The sequence below is a fragment of the Pan troglodytes genome, chromosome 14, assembly GCF_028858775.2.
Source record: "Pan troglodytes isolate AG18354 chromosome 14, NHGRI_mPanTro3-v2.0_pri, whole genome shotgun sequence".
NCBI lineage: Eukaryota > Metazoa > Chordata > Mammalia > Primates > Hominidae > Pan > Pan troglodytes.
The window spans coordinates 29,653,995-29,671,302 of record NC_072412.2 but is presented as its reverse complement, the minus strand read 5'-3'; the positions used below and the strand labels follow the sequence as shown (position 1 = coordinate 29,671,302).

General features: G+C 43.8%; 1 protein-coding gene across 2 annotated transcripts in view; it reads left to right on the top strand.

Annotated features, from left to right (window-relative positions):
• Positions 1 to 17,308, top strand: part of HMGB1 (high mobility group box 1) — a 157,992-nt gene that overhangs the window by 117,015 nt on the left and 23,669 nt on the right. The window lies entirely within an intron of this gene.

Sequence of the window (17,308 nt, the reverse complement as noted above, 5' to 3'; positions counted from 1 at the left end):
AGGAGTTCTAGACCAGCCTGGCTAACATGGCGAAACCCCATCCCACCTTCTCAGGAGGCTGAGGCAGGAGAATCCCTTGAACCCGGGAGATGGAGCTTGCAGTGAGCCAAGATCATGCCATTGCACTCCAGCCTGGGCGACAGAGCAAGAATCCATCTCAAAAAAAAAAAAAAAATGAAATTAAAAAACAGAAGTTAGCTGGGTGTGATGCTGCACACCTGTGATCCCAGCTACTCAGGAGGCTGAGGCAGGAGAATCGCTTGAACCCAGGAGGCAGAGGTTGAATTGAGCTGAGATCATGCCACTGCACTCCAGCCTGGGCAACAGAATGAGACTCTGTCTCAAAAAAAAAAAAAAAAAAAAAATTAGCCAGGTGAGGCAGCACACACATGTAGTCCCAGCTATTTGGGAGGCTGAGTGGGGAGGATTGCTTGAGCCCAGGAATTCAGGGCTGAGGTGAGCCATGATTGCACCACTGCACTCCAGCCTGAGCAACAGAATGGGACCCTGTCTCTCAAAACACACACACAAGAATATCATACTCAACTTGCATCTCCTGGTGTCTTAGTTCATTTTCTGTTGCTAAGACAGAATACCTGAGACTCGGTAATTTACAAATTAAAGAAGTTTATTTGACTTATGGTTCAGGAGGCCAGGTAGTCCAAGAACATGGCAGCAGCTTCTGGTGCGAGCTTTCGTACTGCATCTTAACATGGTGGAAAAGCAGAAGGACAAGCAGGACATGCAAAAGAGACTGCAAGAGTGAGCCAAGCTAGCTTTTATAACAACCTGCTCTGGAGAGGGCTCACTCCTGTGAGAGCCAATTCACTCCCTCGAGAACTCACTTCACCTGATGGCATTAATTTATACCTGAGGGCTCTACCCTCGTGACCCAATCATCTCTTAAAGGCCCCATCTCTTAATACTGTTACATTGGCAATTAAGCTTCCAAGACAGGAACTTTGGGGAGACACATTTCCCCAGGCCCGAGGAACTCAGATGGCTCTAGGATGATTGACAGACAGGCTTCAGATTCACTTTAACCAAATCCCAGTGGCTTGGGGCAGGGTTTAGTGTTGTTTAATTGAATTCAGCAGTTTTCTTAATTCTTCAAACAAAGTCACATAATTATTTAAATGTGATATAACTAATGGATTGACTTTTCAAGGTTCCTTTTTGGTCTTATGATCCTAAGAAGTCCAAGACTAGCAAATATGGTTTTTAAAGAAGAGGGAATCTACAATTAATGAAGGTTTATTTCTCATACTTTGTGCTTCTGCGAGAACAAGAAAAGGGTATTGTGGTTTTTAAATGTGGTTTGGGAAATGTTCATGACAATGGAAAGATCAGTGTTGGGTCAGACTGTGAGGCTGCCTGATACAAAGAGAAACTCAGTTTGAAACAAGAAAAAAGAGAAACGGGAAGGACAAAATGAAGGAAGGGTGAGAGTTGCAATTTTTGAGAAGTAATGATCGAGAGACTTTCTGGTGAAGAGCCACCCAATCTGGAGATCAGAGATTCAACAGACCCATTTCAGGCCAAAGCACACCTATCATTCAGTTGTAGTTAGTAGGAAAACCCAAAGGGTTTGGGATGATTTCTGAACCCATCTTCAGGGCGAAGAATTTGCTGATTCCAGGCTGGGCACATTGGCTCACACCTGTAAGTGTGAGCCAATCCCAGCAGGTTGGGAGGCCGAGGCGGGTGGATCACCTGAGGTCAGGAGTTTGAGACCAGCCTAGCCAACATGGCAAAACCTTGTCTCTACTAAAAATATAAAAATTAGCTGGGCATGGTAGTGCACACCTGTAATCCCAGCTACTTAGGAGACTGAGGCAGGAAAATCACTTGAACCCAGGAGGCGGAGGTTGGAGTGAGCCGAGATTGCACCAGTGCACTCCAGCCTGGGCAACAGAGCAAGACTTCTTCTCAAAAAAAAAAAAAAAAAAAAAAGAGGCTGGGCGCAGTGGCTCACACTTGTAATCCCAGCACTTTAGGAGGCTGAGACAGGTGGATCACTTGAGGTCAGAAGTTCAAGACCAGTCTGGCCAACATGGTGAAACCCTGTCTCTACTAAAAATACAGAAATTAGCCGGGTATAGTGGCTCATGCCTGTAGTCCCAGCTACTCGGGAGGCTAAGGCAGGAGAATCTCTTGAACACAGGAGGCGGAGGTTGCAGTGAGCCCAGGTCATGCCACTGCGCTCCAGCCTGGGCCACAAAGCAAGACTTCGTCTTAATAATAATAATAATAATAATAATAATAATTTGCTGATTCCTTTTCCTAGATTTGTGTATTTGGGGCAAGAATCATTGAAATTGTGTCCTACTCTATAGCTAGACGTGGGGTGGTGGGGGGCATGAAGGGATAGAGTGAGTGATGTAGACCTTGCAAAGGAAGCAAGCCTAGCCATCTCTCCTGATACCCACCACAGCTCTTATCCCTCTCCAGCCCCTCCCGCTCCTGCTGCATCCCAGTGGGACAAGGAAAAGTCAGTGAGAATATAAATTCCAAGAGAATACCATCAAACTTGTCCAACAAAAAGTCTTAATTGACCTTGGGAGGATATATTTTGAGATGGAGTCTCACTCTGTTCCCCAGGCTGGAGTGCAGTGGTGCAATCTCGGCTCACTACAACCTCCACCTCCTGAGTTTAAGTGATTGTCCTGCTTCAGCCTCCCGAGTAGCTGGCAAGAGAAATGCACATCAAAACCCCAATGCGATACTATCCCACACTAGTCAGAATGGCCGTCACTAAAAAGTCAAAAAATAACAGATGCTTGCGAGGTTGTGGAGAGAAGGGGATGCTTACACACTGCTGGTAGGAATGTAAATTAGTCCAGCCACTGTGGAAAGCAGTTTGGCGATTCCTCAAAGAACTTAAAACAGAACTACCATTCCACCCAGCAATTCCATTACTGGGTATATACCCAAAGGACTAGAAATCATTCTACCATAAAGACACACACACATGCGTATGTTCATTGCAGCACTCTTCCCAATAGCATAAGACATGGAATGAACCTAAATGCCCATCAGTGGTAGACTGGATAAGGAAAATGTGGTACATTTACACCATGGAATACTACCCAGCCATAAAAAAGAATAAGATCATATCCTTTGCAGCAAGATGGATAGAGCTGGAGGTCAATACCCTGAGGGAACTAATGCAGGAAGAGAAAGTCAGATAGTCCATGTTTCCATCTATAAGTGGGAGCTAAACAGTGAGTACACATGGATACAAAGAGGGGAACAATAGACACTGGGGCCTACTTGAGGGTGGAGGCTGAGAGGAGGGTGAGGATCAAAAAACTACCCGTCAGGCACCATGCTTATTAACTGGGTAACAAAATAATCTGTACACCAAGCCCCCATGACACAAAATTGACCTATATAACAAACCTGCATGTGTATCCCCGAACCTAAAATGAAAGTTAAAAAAAAAAAAAAAAACAGCCTGGCCAACATGGTGAAATCCCATCTCTACTAAAAATACAAAAAAAAATTAGCTGGGTGTAGTGGCTGGCACCTGTAATCCCAGCTACTCGGGAGGCTGAGGCAGGAGAATCGCTTGAACCCGGGAGGCGGAGGTTGCAGTGAGCCGAGATCGCACCACTGTACTCAAGCCCGGGTGACAGAGAATCAGTGGTAGATCCAAAAATGGAATGAGTGCGGCATAATCATTCGAAGTGTTCAGTGTGAGTGAAGAGAGGGCAGGGTTGGTGCAGTAGTATTGACAAGTACATCTTCTGCATTGAAGGGTCCTGGTTATAGTGAAAGGTGAAGAGGAAGGAGCCAGCGGAAAGAGATAGGGGATCATTTTGGAAAATGAGATGACTGAGGATCAAGGTCTCAGTTTATAATTGAAGGGGAGAAAGACTGAAGGCTGGGGAGGGGATGGCTTTCGTGTGTAGAGGAATATGAGCACTGAATTTCTAAGAAGAGAAGAATAAAAGAGACACTACTTGTGAGGCTCCGGGCATGACGGGAATATTGGTGGGCGGTGTGTGTGGTGTGTGTGTTGCAGGGAGCAGGCATTGATCTGATGGAAGGAATGTCTGTGTGGAAGAGTAAATAGCCACCAGCCTGAAGTTGACCATTAAAAAAATCCCAAAAAACATTCAACTGAGTCTTATCCTCTTAAATGACTCCAAGTTTCAAGAAAATTTGCCTGGAAAAGCAATCCTCTTCCTCACCCATTAAAGATACTGCATTTTACTTTTGAAAAGCCAACAACAAAGATGCAACACCTTTTTAATAAAGAATCTCCCCCTTTGATGGCTTAGATTTTTAGCTGCCTAGAGAAAGGCAAGCTAGGACGCTGCTTTCTTGGTCCATTCCCCTATACGCTTTTAGGTAAGGTTTTTATTTGATGCACAGTGTCTGAACTGCTATGTACTTTTGCAAAAGTGCATTTCCTGGGTGTGTGTGTTTTATGGCAATTGCTACCATTTCTTCTAATCACTTGCCACAGGTGTCCCATAGCTATCAGGGGTAGAACTGATGGTGCAGCAGGGAGGCCCATGTGCCAGGCTGTGAGTCCAGGCAGGTTGTTGGAAACGCAGTTGTTTACTAGGCCTTGGTGTTTGGTACATTACTGATATGAAGCCTGGAGGGAGGACTGGTGTGCAGATGATCTGCATCTGCTATCAGGAGCAAGAAACATTGAATAAATAGGCAAAATTGCTAAGGAAAAAAATGCTCTCCTAACTTCAATTCTTTTCCTTTTCCTTCCTTTGGGCACCCCCATCTTCAGGTGCCCAATAGTGTCATAAAAATGTATTTCTTAAAAAACCCTAAGTGTTTGAGTTGACTCCAAGTTAATATATATCAACATTAAAACTAAAAAAGTTAAAGGCATATTAGGCTGAGTTATAGTAGTAAAACAGCAGAGCAAAGGATACAATGGTCCCACTCTAGATGGTTGTCGAGTCTAGATGATTATATTCTGTTTTAGGCATCCTGTTTTGATAAGGACACTGACCAACTGAACCACAATCAGAGAAAAGCAGCTAGGGTCTGGGAACCACATTACCTGAGAAATGACTCAAGGCCTGGAAAAAGAAGACCGATAGTTATCTTTATATATTAAAGGGTTGTCTGCCACATAGTAAAGGGAAATATTGGCCGGGTGCAGTGGCTCACACCTGTAATCCCAGCGCTTTGGGAGGCCAACGCGGGCGGATCACGGGGTCAGGAGATCGAGACCATCCTGGCTAACACGGTGAAACCCCGTCTCTATTAAAAATACAAAAAATTAGCCAGGCGTGGCGGCACGCGCCTGTAGTCCCAACTATTCGGGAGGCTGAGGCGGGAGAATGGTGTGAACCCGGGAGGCAGAGCTTGCAGTGAGCCGAGATGGTGCCACTGCACTCCAGCCTGGGCGACAGAGCGAGACTCCATCTCCAAAAAAAAAAAAGAAAAAGAAAAGGGAAATATTCAGTGTCGCTCTGGAGGACAGAGCTAGGACCAATGGGAGGGAGTGACCAGGAAATATATATTGGATTAAAATAAGAAAGAAATTTCTACGAATTAGAATTGTTCAAGAGGAGAGTGGAAAAAAGCAAACTGCAGAACAGCATTAGAAGTACAATCCTATTTGACTTTGAAATTGCACACAGAAGTCCTTGAACAGTGGAGAGACAGGATCATTGCTTTAGAAAAACGATACTGGTGGCAAGCTAGAAGGTGCGTGAGAAAAGGAGGTAAGGATGGCAGTGAATAGCCCATTGAAATAGTCCAGCCAAAAGATGATGAGGCCTTAAACTGGGGTAGTAGCAGTGGGCATCATGAATTAGGGATGACCCAATTGTCCATCGATGGATAAATGGAGAAACCAAATGTAGTCTCTGCATACCATGGAATATGATTCCATCTTAAAGGTGAAGGAAATGCTCACACAGGCTACAACATGGATGAACATTGAGGACATTGTGTTAAGTAAAATAAACCAATCACAGAAGTACAAATACTGCATGATTTCTCTTATATGCGGTGGAATATATACTCTTACATACTCTACCACCTAGAGTAGTCAAATTCATAGAGACAGAAAGTAGAATGTTAGTTGGCACAGGGGTTGGGGGAGGGAAAGGGGAGTGGGAGTTAGTATTTAATGGATACAGAGTTTTCATTGGGGAAGATGAAAAAGTTCTGGAGATGGATGGTACTATTGGTTGCACAATCATGTGAATTTACTTAATGCAATTGAACTGTACACTTAAAAGTGGTTAAGGCCGGGAGCAGTAGCTCACGCCTGTAATTCCAGCACTTTGGAAGGCCAAGGCGGACGGATCACCTGAGGTTGGGAGTTCGAGACCAGCCTGACCAACATGAAGAAACCCTGTCTCTACTAAAAATACAAAATTAGCCAGGCTTGGTGGCGCATGCCTGTAATCCCAGCTACACCGGAGGCTGAGGCAGGAGAATCGCTTGAACCTAGGAGGCGGAGGTTGCAGTGAGCCGAGATCACACCATTGCACTCCAGCCTGGGCAACAAGAGCGAAACTCCATCTCAAAAAAAAAAGTGGTTAAAATGGTAACTTTTATGTTATGTATATTTTACTACAGTAAAAAACACTTCTAAATTTAAAACAAACAAGGTTAGAGATAAATTTGAGAAAGAGTTTAAAGATACAAATGAAAGTAGAGTAAAGGTGATTGCCAAGTTATCTAGCTTAGCTGATTAGGTAGATGATGAGGCCATTAGCCAAGAAAGAGAACATTAACCAAGAGGACAAACAGATGATTAGGAGCTCAGTTGGAGAAATGTGAAGTTTGAGTGGCCTGCCAAACACTCAATGGGAGATTTTTAAAATAACAACTTTACTGAGTTGTATACAATAAATTGCACCTATTTAAAGTGTGCCATTGAAAGAGTTTTTTTTTTTTTTTTAATAATGGCTAGCATTTATTAGATGCTTATTACAGCCATTTTCCCAATTTTTTTTTTTAAATGACGTTTCACTACGTTGCCCAATCTGGTCTTGAAATCCTGGGCTCAGCAACCCTCCCCCACCGCAGCCTCCTGAGCAGCTGGGATTACAGGTGCACACAACCACACCTGGCTCAATTCAAAGAGTTTTTGTTTTGTTCTGTGTAAGAGATGAGTGTCTTGCTTTGATGCCCAGGCTGGAGTGCTGTGGTGTGATCATAGCTCAATGCAGCCTCAGACTCCTGGGCTCAAGAGATCCTCCCATTCAGCCTCACAAGTAGCTGGGACCACAGGCGTGTGCGCCTCGCCTGGCTAATTTTTTCATTTTTATTTTTGTAGAGATGAGGTCTTGCTATCTTGCCCAGGCTGGTCTCAAACTCCTGGCCTCAAGTGATCCTCCCACTTTGGCCTCCAAAGTGCTAGGATTACAGGCGTGAGCCACCGCACCCAGCCAGTTCAATGCACACATCTGTGAACCCACCACAACCAAGGTTCAGAACATTCCTGTCATCCCCCAGATTTTCTCATTTCCCTTATCCTTCTCTATGCCTGCCCCGGAAAACAACTGAGCTTTCTGCCACTTACCGATTAGTTTGCATTTTCTATAAATGAAAACATATAATATGTAGTTTTGTGAGTAGGTCTGACTTATTTCACTAAAGATTTTGAGAGCCATCCATGTTGTGAGCATTAGTAGTTCATTCCCGTTTATTACTGACTCATGTTGCACCTTTTGACTATGCTCCAATTTGTTTATGGCATAAACAAATTGGTTTATGCCAGTTGTTCAACATTTGGTTTGCTTCTAGTTTTTAACTATTACAAATAAACCTACAATGAACATTGCTGTACAAGTCTTTGTGTGAACATATATTTTTATTTTTCCTGGCTGAGTACCCAGAGGCAGAATGACGAGGTTGAATGGCAGGTGTATGTTTAACTTTTTTTTTTTTTTTTTTTTTTTTTTTTTTTGAGACGGAGTCTCACTTCGTCACCTGGCCAGGCTGGAGTGCAGTGGCAAGACCTCGGCTCACTGCAACCTCCCCCTCCCAGGTTCAAGCAATTCTCCTGCCTCAGGCTCCTGAGTAGCTGGGACTACAGGCCCACGCTACCACGCCCAGCTAATTTTTGTATTTTTAGTAGAGACAGGGATTCACCATGTTGGCCTGGCTGGTCTCGAACTCCTGACCTCAGGTGATCCACCTGCCTCAGCCTCCCAAAGTGCTAGGATTATAGGCATGAGCCAGCGTGCCCGGCCATGTTTAACTTTTAAAGAAGCTATCAGTTTTCCAAAGTGCTTGTACCATTTTACATTCCTATCAGCAGTTGTACATCTTCACCAATACTTGGTATTGTCATCATTTTATCTTGAACCATTCTCATTGGTGTGTAGTGGCATCTCACTGTGGTTTTAATTTGTGTTTTCCAGATAACTAACAATATTGAGCATCTTTTCATGTAACTTCTTTTTATAAAGCATTTGTTTGTCTTTTGCCTACTGAAAAAATTGCATTGCTTTCTTATTGAGTTCTAATAGCCCTTTATACATTCTAGATACCAGTCCATTATATGTATTGCAAATATTTTTTCATTCCATGCTTTATCTTTTTTCATTTTTTTTAACGTATGAATAATTTTTTTTTGAGATGAGGCTGACTGTGTTGCCCAGGCTGTTCTCAAACTCCTGAGCTCAAGCAACCCTCCCACCTCGGCCTCCCAAACTGCTGGAATTACAGGCATGAACCACTGTGCCTAGCCTTTTCATTTACTTAACATATCTTTCTTTCTTTCTTTTTTTTAGAGGGAGTCTTGCTCGTCGCCCAGGCTGGAGTGCAGTGGTGCAATCTGGGCTCACTGCAACCTCCGCCTCCTGGCTTCAAGCGATTCTCCTGCCTCAGCCTCCCGAGTAGCTGGGACTACAGGTGCATACCACCACGCCTGGCTAATTTTTTGTATGTTTAGTAGAAATGGGGTTTCACCTTGTTAGCCAGGATGGTCTTGATCTCCTGACCTCATGATCTGCCCGCCTCGGCCTCCCAAAGTGCTGGGATTACAGGCGTAAGCCACCGCACCTGGCCAATGATATCTTTCTAAGAGCAAATTTTTAAGTGTTGACAAGGTTTAGTTTATCAGTTCTCTCTTTTGTGAAAGTTTGCTTTTTTTGTCCTAAGACTTCTCCTCTGTTTAACTCTTGGAGTTTTCTAGATTGTACCCTTAGGTCTCGCATTCATTTTGAGTTGATTTCTGTATATAGCATGATGTAAAAGTCAAAGTTTATTTCTTTTTTTTTCTTTTTTTCTTTTTGAGATAGGGTCTTGCTTTGTCACCCAAGCTAGACCAGTGGCATCATCATGGCTCACTGCAACCTCTGCCTCCCAGGCTTAGGTGATCCTCCCACCTCAGCCTCCTGAATAGCTGGGATTACAGGCGTGCACCACCACACACAGCTAATTTTTATATTTTTTGTAGAAATGGGGTTTTGCCATGTTGCCCAGGCTGGCTATCCGCCTGCCTCAGCCTCCTGAAGTGTTGGAATTACAGGCATGAGCCACCGTGCCCAGCCTCAAGGTTTGTTTCTTTTTCCATATGACTACCCAGTTGTTTTAGTAAAATTTGTTGAAAAGTCTTTCCTATGGGCCGGGCGCGGTGGCTCACGCCTGTAATTTCAGCACTTTGGGAGGCCGAGGCAGGCAGATCATCTAAGGTCAGGAGTTTGAGACCAGCCTGGCTAACATGGTGAAACCCCGTTTCTACTAAAAATACAAAAAATTAGCCAGGCGTGGTGCCACACGCCTGTAATCCCAGCTACTCGGGAGGCTGAGGCAGGAGAATCGCTTGAACCTGGGAAGCAGAGGTTGCAGTGAGCCAAGACTGCGCCTTTGCATTCTGGCTTGGGCAACAAGAGCGAAACTCCGTCTCAAAAAAAAAAAAAAGTATTTTTGTGCTGAATGTCTTACCAACTTTGTTGAAAATGAATTGAACATATATGTCTGGGACTATTTCTGGTGTCTATTCACTTGCAGGTGAAGATATCTAGTGGAATGCGTGACAGAGGGAATTAGAGCTACTTTTTTTGCTGAATACCAGCAGTGTACCTTTGCCTACACACAGAGAAAAGCACGTCTTCAGGAAAGCCTACCTACCAACATCAAGTTTGCATATCATTTCCTGATTTTTTTTTTAAGAGACAGGGTCTTATTCTGTCGCCCAAGCTGGAATGTATTGGTGTGATCATAGCTCATTGCAGCCTCAAATTCTTGGGCTTAAGTGATCCTCCCACCTCAGCCTCCCAAATTCCTAAATTCTTTTTTATTCGCCGAATTCCTAATTTTTTTTTTTTTTTTCCTGTTCAGACAGTCTCACTCTGTTGCCCAGGCTGGAGTGCAGTGGCAAAATGTCAGCTCACTGCAACCTCTGCCTCCCAGGCTCAAGTGATTCTTGCGCCTCAGCCTCCCAAGTAGCTGGGATTATAGGAAAGCACTACCACGCCGACTAATTTTTGCATTTCTATTAGAGACAGGGTTTTGCCGTGTTGGCCAGGCTGGTCTCAAACTCCTGGCCCCAAGTGATCGGCCCACCTCGGCCTCCCAAAGTGCTGGGATTACAGGCATGAACCACCACGCCCAGCCCAAATTCCTAAATTCTTAATTGAAATACTTATCTCATATGACTCTTTGTAGAGCCAAGACCTACAGTGATAAGGCAAGGGAAAATATTAAAACCTCAGTTCAGACTTGGTGAAGGCATAATGGCAAAAAGCATTTGGGATACCTGATTCTTGACAACACTAAACATATTTATTATTTCTGTGAAAAAAATTTACAGGTCAAAGAATTGAAAATGCCTGGAAGATAGCTGAAGGATCTGGAGGCTTTTGGGGCAGTCAGTCAGGATCTGGACGTCAGCAAACTCTCCAGCTTTTTTTTTTTTTTTTTTTTTTTTTGAGACCAGCGCGGTGTCTGATGCCTGTAATCCCAACATTCTGGGAGGCCGGGGCAGGCGGATCACTTGGGGTTAGGAGTTCGAGACCAGCCTGGCCAACATGGTGAAACCCCGTCTCTACTAAAATTACAAAAATTATCCGGGCATGGTGGTGCATGCCTGTAATCCCAGCTACTCAGGAGGCTGAAGCAGGAGAATTGCTGGAACTCAGAAGGCAGAGATTGCAGTGAGCTGAGATCTTGCTACTGCACTCCAGCCTGGGCGACAGAGCGAGACTCCGTCTCAGAAAAAAAAAAAGAAATTCCATTTGAATTGGTCATTTAAAAGGATAGAAGACTGTGCTGAAGAACATGCATTCAGAAGTGAGTGACCCAGTGGGCCAAGGAATCTATTCGTATCCTGACTTTGGCACACATATTAACAGTGTTAACCTCTGTTCCTCCTCCTAGTGAGAGCTACATGTGCTATTAGGTCAAATACATAGCTACTGTTTAACTATGCTTATTTAAAATGAGTAAGTTAAAAATATGTTCCGAACAAATCCTTTTCCACTTACACATGCTGTATTTTTTGTTTTTACAACTTTAAATTTCTATCCTCTTCCCACCAGTACAACTGCATCTTCTTGTTAAGAAAATAGTTAACTTAGGAATTAATTTTATATCCTTCAATAAGAGTTTTTTTTGTTTGTTCATGTGTTTGAGATGGGGGTCTCACTATATTGCCCAGGCTGGTCTCAAATTCCTGGGCTCAGGTGACTGTCCTGCCTCAACCTACTGAGTAGCTGGGACTACAGGCACGTACTACTGCACCAGGCTTCAACAAGAGTTTTTAGAAGTGCCTAGAAATTAAAGTTCTAGGGTTTTGTACTGTTGAGTTAATGGTGTTTCTGAAGAAAGAGTGTCAAATCCATCAGTTGCTAAGCCTGCTCCCTTAAAGTCACTCAAAAATGTATTTAGACTCCAAGGCAATCAACAGAAAGGAAAAATTATTTTTCCCAACATTTGTGTTTCTGAATGCTTGCTGTGCTGAATATTGGCACTGAATGTTCATGTTTAACCTTTTGTCTAATTATTTCATTTCAGGTCCTCCTTTTAGGCCATTATTATTATATGTATATATGTATGTGTATGCATTTCTGTATGTGCGTATGTATGTTAGGTGTGTGGAGGACAGCATAAGCTATCTTTAAGTTTCCCATAATTGAAAAGTTGTATGGGCACAGTGGCTCATACCTGTAATCCCAGCACTTTGGGAGGCTGAGGCAGGAGGATCTCTTGAGCCCAGGAGTTCAAAACCAGCCTGGGCAACATAGTAAGACCCTGTATCTAAAAGTAATAATAATAATAATAATAATAATAATAATAATAAAATTAAAAATTAGCCAGGCTTGTAGCCCCAGTCACTCAGGAGGCTCAGATGGGAGGATCGCTTGAGCCTGGGAGGGCAAGACTGCAGTGAGCTGGGTTTGGGCCACTGCACTCCAGCCTAGGCAACAGAGAGAGACCCTGTCTCAAACAGAAAAGAAAAGAAAAGAAAAGAGAAAGTTGATAGTTCCCTGGAATCACATTAAGCCAGTGGATGTCTGTTTACTACTTTGAATCTTTTGGGTCTAAAATTTTTGTAATTATTGCCATAGCAGCAATTCAGATCCATTTCTTAGTGATGTTACAACAACTATCATAATATCCAAATTAGAAAATAAAAATGCTGGTAAGAGTTTGTTTTTGTTTTGTTTAGTGATAGTTTCAATTTTTATTGAATTTTTATTATTTGAAGTTTACTGGTCGGCTATAATTAATGGTGTCTGTTTTACACACTATTTAGTATATGAAGTTTGTATGACCACCTGGTGTATTTGGATGGGTTCAAAGATTACACAACAATTCTGTAATTCTTTAAAGACTTTGGCAAATGTTTTCTCCCCTCAATTTTAAATCATTGTTTTGTAACGAAATTTTAATTAGAAAAAATTGTTTCTTTTCTAAGTGCGGGCCTCTCCATTGAGCCAATAAAGAATTTGTTTGAAAATAATTCCCAGCCTCTAGAACTACTAAGAGTATAATTTTTTTCCCTTTAATTAGTAGCTTAGAATTTTTTTTAAACCAATGCCAAATGCAATGTGAGCTCAAGTTTTTAGTTCAGTTCTAAACTTAGAACCCGTGATTTTCAAGTGGGTTCTAAATTTGGCAAAATGTCTTCTCCCTGCCATAGTAGCTGGTGTTTTCCCATTCTTAAGGGTTCATATGTCTTATTTTCTAAGCAAGCAATACTGTTTTCCTTCACTATTTAATAATTTTTCCATTTCCTCTTTGTGGAATACCAAATGTGGTGCAACCTTTTTTAGCCCATAAAATAAAATAGATATAGCAGCTTTTTGAAAGAAAAAGGGGAGGAAATGGTAAGGGGGGGAAAAAGTCATTTAGCTTGCTTCCCTCTTACAAGGAAAAGACATACTGTATGTCTTGGATATTTGAATTACACAAAGTTTATATATAGGTTGGTAGAAATCATCAAGTCAGAATTCAGTTCAGGTGCTTATTTTTTCTGCAACCCTCTGCATAAATGCAAATGAGTCCCAGAACCTTCCTGAGGAAAGGATACGTGAAACAGCATCCCATTCGATCACCACATAAAGAAGCCTGTTCAACAAAGCCATCCTTCCTAGTCTGCTCTTTGCCAAGTATTTCATGGCACTCCTTGCAGATGAAGGCACCAAGTGTTGAAGGCAGAACTCACTAGGTGCAGTGCTCAGGCCTGGCAAGCTAGGGGCACTGGCCTCTGAAGAGTATAGGTGGTTACTGTGTAGATGTCGTAGGTAGTTGGAAAAAGCCACTTCCATCCACAAAGTGTTGGAGAAAAAGACACCAGGATCTCTCCCCAAAACACAAGACCACACTCACTGCATTCTCACACTCACCTGCATTGATCTCTGCTGTTCAGCTCCCTGGCTCAGGTCTCTCCCTATCATGTCCCTTGTATCCTTTTTTCTCCTGTTACAATTCTTTCATAAAAATAAAATGACCCAGAGGGAATAAGACCGGCATGAAGAAAAAGGTGAAATGAGGTTTTTATTCCCCTCCCGCACCCAACATTTGGAATGCGGTGCAGTCCCTCGGGCAGCACTCCTCTGCAGCAGACTGTATCTGTTGGAGCAGCTTCCCTTTCTTCCCATGATCATGTTGTTTAGGCATTTGTAAACGTCACCCCAACCGAGAGCAACAAGGCTCAAGCTTGCTCTTTCTCAGAGATAGAGCATTTCCCAGCACTTCCCTGGAGGTCTTGGCAAATAGGAATCCCGTTCACTCTAGTCTCTCTGGTCCTACCCTCTTCTCTGCTGGGGAGGAAGAACCATCCAGCTCCTTCTAGCAGCAGGCAGACTCCAGCAAGAGTGGCCTTGACAGTCCTGTCCAACAGGTTCCTCTGCTTTATTTTTCTCTTGCTTACCTGGTGCCAAGAGGCGAGGAATACTTAAGATATTTTCCACTCCCAGCCTTCCTGGATACTAAGCATTCAGACTACCAGATTCTGGGCTGTGGCAGCAGTAGATTTTCCAGGATGGACGGCCCTCCCGTCATCCATACCACTGCCATTGGCAGCTGTCTCCTCTCCCCCAGAGCCGGCAAGTGTTGGTAGAATTCCATTGACCTCAGCATTCCTAGAGTGGCTAGAATTGACTTGAACATCCAACCTTTAAGGGAATGCAGCAAAGTGAACCAGCCAGTGCACTGCCCATGTGGGACCATATGGGTGATTCGAGCTTTAGGGAGTAAGAAATCGAAATGGGTTCAGATCAGCAGACCAGACTATATGCCAGCCTCTGACCGTGAAGCAAAGGGCCATTCTGTGAGAGAACATTGTTGCTGTACCATGTCAGCCTCAAACTTTTAGGGTAGTGCCACACAACATTCCTGGTTTTCCTTAACAATACCTTATTTATCTGGCCTTGTCTCCAACATCCCTATCTTGGGCCTCTATCATCAGTCATAGTGTTTTCATATTAAATAATCTAATAGAAAAAGCATTAATAGGAATCAAGGGTTCGAGCTTCAGCTCTGCTGTAAGGTGGTGTATGGCCCCGGGCAAGGCACTGACTTTCTCTAGACCCAATTTCTTTCATCTAAGACATAGGGATGCTGGATTTGATTATAACTGTGTTCTAAAATTCCATAAATCTTCCTTAAACTACTACTTACTAGTCTAATGAACAGCAAAGAGTATTTAAAATACTATTGTAAGATACTGTAATATTTTCCCCATAAGTGTCCCTAAGTTACTTTGGTCAAACTTTAAGGAATTCCACTATTTCTAGTCTTGTAGGTTCACCCTACCTGTGCTTTTCATGACTTATCTTCCTCATGCTCCCGCTTTTCCTTTGACGTTAGTGATTGCAGATCTGCTGTCTTTTCTTCTCTTTATCTACTTTTATTTATAAGTCTCAGCATGCACTTGATTATTTTTGTTGCCCATCTCTAGAGAGACCCTCGCTCTGAAAAAAGTCATAGGTACTCAAGGCAGGACAGTGGTGTTTTCTGTGTTTCCCGGTGACACCACACAGTTTGGTGGCTTTGTGATGGCTGCGGCATGCTGAGCTGGTGCCCTTTGGGGGCTGCCCCCAGTGTCTCCCAAGTTGCCTTCCTATGTTATAAATGGGAGTTAGGGTCTCTCATCTTAAAAGTACATTTGAAATGTTTTCCCGCTGGGCACAGTGGTTCACACCTGTAATCCCAGCACTTTGGGAGGCCAATATGGGTGGATCCCTTGAGATCAGGAGTTTGAGACCAGCCTGACCAACACGGTGAAACCCCTTCTCTACTAAAAATACAAAAATTAACTGGGCGTGGTGGCTCATACCTGTAGTCCCAGCTACTTGGGAGGCTGAGGCAGGAGAACCACTTGAAACCGGGAGGTGGAGATTGCAGTAAGCCGAGATTGCACTATGGCACTCCAGCCTGGGTAACAGAGTGAGACTCTGTCTCAAAAAAAAAAAAAAGAAAAAGAAAAAAAGAAATGTTTTCCATGAAATGCTTCACTCTTTGCTATATTAATACTTATCTCCCATTTTTTGCACATTTACCCAGGTGTGAGAGGTCCTTTGGCTGTTTATCCCCTTGGCTCTTTGTCTCCTGGAAGAAGAGTAATCTATAGAATAAAAGATTGCACTGTGTATTTCCACTTCCATGTCATCTTCCCTTCTCTTCTCTTCTCTTCCCTTCTTCTCTCCTTCTCTCCTCTCCTCTCCTCTTTCCTCCTCCTCCTCCTCCTCCTTCTTTTCTCTCTCTCTCTTTCTCTCTTTCTTTTTTTGAGACAGGGTCTCACAATGTTACCTAGGCTAGTTTTGAACTCCTGGGCTCAAGCAGTCCTCCTGCCTTGGCCTCCCAAAGTGCTGGGATTACAGGCGTGAACCACCACGCCTGGCCCATTTTTTCTTAATGGTGAAAACAAAAAACAAAACAATGTAATAAGCTCTTATACCCATCCCAGTCCCTGAGACAGAGTAGTGGTTGTTGGGGGATGGAGGGTGAGGAACGTGGTGAAGATCCTACTTCAGGAATGGCAAAATAGCATCCTGCTTCACTCAGTTTTAGTAGCAGGTATAGAGTAGTTGGTAGCAAAGCTGGTAATAGACTCTTATTCCTTCATTACTTTCCCCCACTTTATCATTTTAGACATTTAATTATGAATTGAATGGCTCCTGGAGGTTAGATGCTGGGGAAAATGGGGAAGAAAGCACACCCTGCCCTGGAGGGGCTTACAGAGGTGAAGGCCACAGACGCCTGGGTAGTACAGACCCTGGCCCTGGAGACATTGCCAAGGAGGGGCAGCTCAGGCTGGGATGGGGGGTACCAAGGGACTGCTTCCCCCACAGCCAAGCTCTGAATGGGATGGTCAGGGGCAGCTTCTCAGAGCTGAAAGACAAGCATGAGTTGGACAGGTGTAAGGTTATCCTGCTGGAAAGACATCAAGGCCTGAGGGAGCATGACCATCCCAGGACCTCCCAGTGGCTCAGGATGGGAGCTTGAGCATGGGCAGGGCAGAGAAGCAGGGCCTGACCATGAGTGGCCTAGGATGCTCTGCTAAGAGCTGAACATTCGGCTGGGTGCAGTAGCTCAAACCTATAATCCCAGCACTTTGAGAGGCTGAGGCAGGAGGATTGCTTCAGCCCAAGAGTTTGAGACCAGCCTGGGCAACATGGTGAGACACCATCTCTACAAAAAATTTAAAAATTAGTTGGGTGTGGTGGTGCGTGTCTGTGGCCCCAACTACTCAGGAGGCTGAGGAGGGAGGATCGCTTGAGTCCAGGAGGCAGAGGCTGCAGTGAGCCCAGATGATGCCACTGCACTCCAGCCTGGGTGACAAAGGGAGACCCTGACTCAAAAAAAAAAAAAAAGAAATTTGCACGTTCTCTTGTGGGCAACAGGGAGTCATGCA